This window comes from Phyllostomus discolor, chromosome 6 (genome assembly GCF_004126475.2).
Source record: "Phyllostomus discolor isolate MPI-MPIP mPhyDis1 chromosome 6, mPhyDis1.pri.v3, whole genome shotgun sequence".
Classification (NCBI taxonomy): domain Eukaryota; kingdom Metazoa; phylum Chordata; class Mammalia; order Chiroptera; family Phyllostomidae; genus Phyllostomus; species Phyllostomus discolor.
In genome coordinates, this window is record NC_040908.2 from 19424128 (window position 1) to 19430753 (window position 6626).

The 6626-nt window shown below is 40.3% G+C and overlaps 1 pseudogene; it reads right to left on the bottom strand.

Annotated features, from left to right (window-relative positions):
• Positions 1 to 337: 337 nt before the first annotated feature.
• On the bottom strand, positions 338 to 623 carry LOC114498615 (annotated as a pseudogene).
• Positions 624 to 6626: the final 6003 nt, after the last annotated feature.

Here is a 6626-nt window from a genome sequence, read left to right on the forward strand (position 1 = left end):
ATGAAACAGGCAGGCAGGCAGGCAGAAGTTGCCCATCCTGGTCAGCGTGCTGTCCTCGGAGTCATTCTGAGCTCCAGCTGCAGCAGAGGGAAAAGCAGAGCCTTCACAAAAGCCTTTTCGCCCCTCACTAAAGTGCACGATAGGTTTTGACCATCACATGAATGCTGCTTTCTTTTCTGTTTGTTTTCATTCCACAAGCATTTTATTAATCAGGCAGCTATCAGCTCTCTAAGCCCAGAGACATAATTGCTGCCAAGAGCTTTCTGGAAGCTGGGGGCCTGCTCCCTGTGCCCCCTTCAGGAATCTGGGTCTGTAGGGCATCCACTGGTGTCTTCTGTTAGAAATACACGTGACAGGCGGATGCCATCGCAGTCACAAACACTGTGAACTCATTGAGGTCCCCGTGGCGTCATCACTGGCATCCAGGTCCTTGAGCAGTTTGTCCACAGCCGCCTTGTCCCTTCCACTCTGTAGGAAGCCCCGGAGCTCCTTCTCCAACCGCTCCTTCAGCTCCTCCTTGCTCAGGCCCTGCTTGTTGCCATCCGTGCTCTTGAATTGGGGAAAGGCCTTGATATGGCCATGGCCATGGCCATCTCCAGCTGTGACATGGTGCTGGATGCGGGCCCACATCCCTCCGGGTGGCTGGCGTGGCTGAGGAAGCAGCCTGCTTTTTCATTCTGCCTTCTCTACAGGACTACAAGTCAAAGGCTGTCTTTGGTTGTGAAGCGGTATGAAAGTGATATTTTTTTGCAATGAAGGGGCCTAAGCATAAAAACTGACATAAATTTCCAGGTGGTTGTCCTTTGACCCTCTGGGGCCTTGACTACATTTTCCCTGTGAGTTGGCATGATTGATAGCAGTCTTCATCCAGCTGCAGCAAGGAGCACGTTGTTTGCCTTTGCAAATACATTAATTCTGTCATATTACGAGGAGGGCAATTTTCACAAGGAACTAACTTTAAGGTTTGGGTCAAGCAATTAGAAGGAGCATGAAGAAATTCACAGTTTATGTTCACTTGAGGTTCATGGACACGTCTAATTCAAAGTGACTGCACAAGAATTTCCTCGTCCTTCAACTACCTTGTCACCATGTGAGATGCCTGGTGCATTTTATCCCAATTCAAAAAAGGAATCCACACATTTATAAGATTATTAGAGTGAAGTAAAGATAAAATATTCACTTTAGAATTTCTTATGTACACTGCTCACCTGTGGTGGGTAAGCAGTGAATTTAATTTGTCATGAATGTTATGAAGCAAAATTTACAAAGAGGAATAGGAACTAAATTTTAGAGGTAACTAATAGTATTAGATTAGCCCCCAGCAAAATTGGGAGTTTTCTGGTAAAAACAGGGCTAGCGAGATAGCCTCCCTTTCTGCAGGTAGACCATATGGATGCAAACAGGTGAAGAAAAAGAGGAGGGATTTCTGCTGGCTTGGGAGCCTGGTATGTTCAACCTGTAAATTGAACAGCTCAGAATGTTGCTCTGTCTTTGTACACAGTAAAATTCTGTAATAGTTAAGGTCACAGTCTTAAAACCTAATAGACTGAATTTTAGTTGCTCAGCTTTCTACTTTATTATTGGACTTTTCTTATTTGAGAAATACCATGAACCGTCAAGGCTCTCAGAGAGCTTCAGTAAAATCATCAATGCAATAGCATCCTGATGGTAAGTGTAGTGGGTTAACTAGTAGCCCCCAAAAGATACGTCCATGTCTAAATCCCAGAAATTTGTGACTGTGACCTCATTTGTAAAACAGGCCTTTGCAGATATAAGTGAATTAATGATCTCGAGATGAGATCACCCTGGATTAACCTGCTGGGCACTCAGTTCAATTACAAGTGTTTTATTTTATTTTTTTCTAAGATTTTAAATTAATTTTTAGAGAGAGAGGAAGGCAAGGAGAAAGAGAGAAAGAAGAACATCAATGTGTGGTTGCTTCTCACACGCCCCTCCACTGGGGACCTGGCCTGCAACCCAGGCATGTGCCCTGACTGGGAATTGAACCAGTGACTCTTTGGTTTACAGTTCCACACTCAATCCACTGATCTACACCAGCCAGGGCATGAGTGTTTTCATAAGAGACAGAAAAGGAAAAGACACAGACACACAGGAGAGGGGGGTAGGTGTGGGTGGAGGTAGAAGTAGGGACTGAAGTGATAGAGCCTCTGGCAGAGCAATGCCAACAGCCTCCAGAACCCAGAAGAGACAAGGAAAGAAACCTCCCCAGAGGATCCAGAAGGGAGTGTGGCCCCATTGCTATACCTTGATTTCAGACTCCTGGCCTCCACAACTGTGGGAGGAGACATTTCTGCCCTTTCAATCCACTCATTTTGTGATAATTTGTTACAGCAGCCACAGCAGGTAAAGAACTGAGCACGGTGACTGGTAGCTGGTCAATATTCCATAAATTGTAGTCTTAGTTTTCAAATAAAGTAGCTCTTTTTTTTGGTGGGGGGTATTGTGCTTTCAGAAAATCCTTATTTAAACCTTTCCTCCCCAGTTCATATGGCCTTGAAACCATTAATTCATTTGTTCACTTGGTATTAATTAAGCAACTCTCATATGTTAAGACACATAGTGCTAAGTGTACTAAATCCTTTAAAAAGAGCACTGTGTGATAGTGAATAGAATACGTATTAACCCCAGCCTCACTGAGTTCACTCTCTAGTGGGAGAGACAGGCAAATAGAAAATAAGTCCTCACAGTCAGTGCTGTGAAGAAGTCTGGATGGGTTTGTGGATAGAGGAGAAGAGAGAGGATTCAACAGAGTAATCAGGGTGGCAGGCTCCCTGCAGGGAAGGAAAGAAGGAGAAAAGTGGAGAAACTATTATTTAGCAAGTGGCTGAGTCTGAAGAACTGTGGCAGAAGTTTTAGAAAGAAAAACAGAGATATTTTTGTGGAGGACTTCTGGATTAATACAAAGCCTTGACTTTGATATTTGACTTTGAGTTAGGCATGAGAAGCAGAAGGCATTTGCATTTGCTGGGTGAGATGTTGTTGCCCTGCCTATGAGGCAACAAGGCAATTACTTCGGTGTTTCAGAGGTCAGCCAACTTTTTCTATAAAGGGCTAGACATTAAATATAGCTTATGGGCTTTATGGTTTTTGTGGTGACATATTTTTTGACTTTTATAACATGCAAGCAGCCATAGACAATGTGTAAACAGACGACTCTGGTGTGTTCCACTCTTCATTTACTAGACACTGAAATTTAAATTTCACCTCAGTTTCACACCTTGAAATATTTTTCTTCTTTTCTTTCTGGCAACCATTTAAAAATGGAATAACCATTGTTAGCTTGAGAGCTGTACCAGAAGAGGCAGTGGGATGTATCTGGCCCACAGGTCATAGTTTACTGATCCCTGTTTTAGAGTCCAACCTCTGTTCGTACAAGGAAGGGAACAATCTTCTTCTATATCTAGAAATTCTATAAGCAGCAGCCAGCAGGTAGGAGAGGAGAGTTTTTCAGGGAAGAGAAGACTCCTCAGGGAAGTAGTGTGACATCATTGCAGAATGTTCAGTTCTTTCTGGCCTGATAAACATGGGCTTGAGCTTGAATTAAAAATGATTTTTTTTGCATCAGGAATCAACATTTAATGATGATGTTTTTCCTTGATGTTTCGGCTATAAAACTACAAATTATGCATGAAATTGATGTACATTATTCCATAATGAACTAGTCTGATAGAAAAACACATTAGGTATTTATATTGAAAGCAAGTCATTTATATTAAGACATTTGGAAAAGGAGAATTATGTTTCTGAAAACATGAATGACTGGAAATTGAGGCCACTCAGTTACAACCCGGGAGATGTAGCAGTGTGTGCCTCCTGTCTGGCTGGCATTGCCCAGATGTGTTAATAAGCAGTGCATTCTTATAACACTGCATTTACAACCTCTGCCACATTTTGGGTCAGCTTTAAGACCAACTTCCTGCTTTCCCAGGTTGTCAATCTGTGGATGAAAGTGAAGATTTACATTCATAAAAACTATACATATGAGTCTGTCCAGAAAAAGCCCAACCATTGTTAATAGAACAAGAATGGTTTGTGTGGCATTGATGTAACCTGGCAGCCAAGGAGAGTGGACTGGAATGTGCCTTCGGAACAATGACGACTTCACTGTACTAGTCAGTGGGAGAGGTAGACACTGTTGAGTGAACAGGTATGCTCTGTGGCCTTGCAATTCAAAATGACTGAACCAGTAAAGCAACAAATCTGCATCAAATTTTGTGTTAAGTTTGAACATTCCTCCATGGAAACTATTTGGATGATTCAGAAGGCCACAGCTATGGGCAACTGGTGATTGGCAGCTTCATCATGGCAACACACCCACTCCTGCATCAGGTCTTGTGCAGTTTTTTGGCAAAACATCAAATCACCCAGGTGACTCAGCCCCACTATAGTCCAGATTTGACGCCCTATGACTTTTTGCCTTTCCCAAAACTAAAATTACCTTTCAAAAGAAAGAGGTTTTAGACTGTCAATGAGATTCAGGAAAATATGATGGGGCAGCTGATGGTGACTAGGGGAACTGTGTGAATTCCCAACAGTTCCTACTTTGAAGGGGACTGAGGCATCATTGTCCTGTGTACAATGTTTCTTGTATCTTGTATGTTCAACAAATGCCTCTATTTTTCCTATTACGGGGCAGGATACTTCCAGACAGATCTTGTATTTAAAAGCTCAATGAATGTATTTACATCCCAGGGTTGAAGCTTAATAATTCTATTCTGTATGGTCCTGTCTAACCTATTTTGTCTGTATTTTGCTTGCTGAGATGTGGTTGCTTTGGGTGGGTTGTTGGGACTCACTTTTGTGTTACCCTAGATCTAGTTTCTGGCCTGTCATCCTAGCTTCCTTCCTGAAGAAACTACTTTCTAATTGGATCTCTAGTTCCATGCAAACTATGGTGCTTAATTCTGCACTGTTTACTCTTGTGACCTGTTTTTTTTACTGTGTGCTCTGTAGTGACTGCTGAACTTCTCTTTTATCTGTTCTATTGGGATTGAGGGCACTGATTCAGCCTTTCCTAAACCATTGCTTCTAACTCATTCCCTGTCCTGTCCATGCTAATGTCTTGATTCCATCACCACTCCAGCTTGTTTTCTGGTTTTCTGGACTCCTTAACAACCACCTCTCCGTGCCTGGGTCATTGACACCTCTGACTTTGATCCTGGACATCCAAGACTTGCTTAATCATTCCCTATCTCAATCCAAAACTAGATGTCAACATGAGAGGCCTTTCCCATTCAAACAGACATGAAACCAAACCAAACCAAGCCATATGTACTTAAAGCACCATTATATGACTGGCTTAGTGAAAAAAACATCAGGCTGTGTGCCTACATAGTCTCTTATGTATTCATGTCATAGTTGACAAGGCTTATTTTGATAGATTTCTCTATCTCAAGCAGAAATGCTTTTTTGTAGAGCTGGATGTATGACACGAGAAAGAACCGTGAGTTATATCCATCAATCCTATTTGAATTAGGAAGGAATTTGGCTTACCAGTATCCTTTTTCCTTTGAGATGGCTGATATAATTTGTTTGAAATATTTCAATTATTTGAAAGAATAATTTTCAGGCACTTTTAATTAATTAATTAGTTAATTAATTAATTAATAACATGAACACGATGCCTGCAACTGGTTTTCAAAACACTTAAATTTTGGTCATTTATCTTTTGATTTATTACTTAAAAACATTTTTCTCACTATGAGGCTTTCTTTTGTATGCTGTGAGATATCACTTGACTTACAAAATAACCTGGAAGAGAAAATAGAATACTAATTTTTAAAATCCAGTTAATAACATCATTTTTAGATGAAGTTTGTGATCAAGTACCACAGGCTTCTTAAACCTATTCAAGAGGGTTCTATCAAAAATATTGTATTTTGGGGGGAGGGAGGGGTCCATATGCAAGTGGAATTTAAACAGTTCTTTGATCTTTAAACTTCTTATAATGAAAAAATATTTTATTTTAAAAAGCAAGAAATCATAAATTTTATTTATTCAATCCTTTAAAATTATTGCAATATGAATCAGCATATGGTCTATCTTGGCATTTATATATAATACTCTGTGTACTTGAAAATAATGTGTATCTTTCTACTTTGGGGATATTTTATGAATGTCCATTTATAGTTATTCAATCTTCTATGTTCTGATTTTCTGTCCATTTTTCCTGTTAAATATTGAGAGGGGAGTTTTGCAATATTCAACTATAATTGCAGATTTATCTCTTTCTTCTTAATTATATCTGTTTTTTGCTTTATTTTTAAGTCCTGTTCTTAGGTACATACACAAGTAAGGCTGATATGCCTTCTTGAGTTGATATATTTATCAATGAACTCCTTTATCTTTATTCTTGGTAATATTTCTTGTTTTAAAGTATAATTTACCTACTGTTAACACAGCCACTCCTGTTGCTATAGGCTGACTGTTTAGTGTCTCTCCTTTTTCAGATTCGTATGTTGAAACAAAATTTCTAATGTGATGACATTTGGAGGCAGGGCCTTAGAGAGGCAATTAAGTCAGTGGGTGGAGCCCTTACGGTGGGATAAGAAGCCTTAAGGGAGAAGATGGGATACGATGATATTAGAAGAGACAGGTGGGCATAG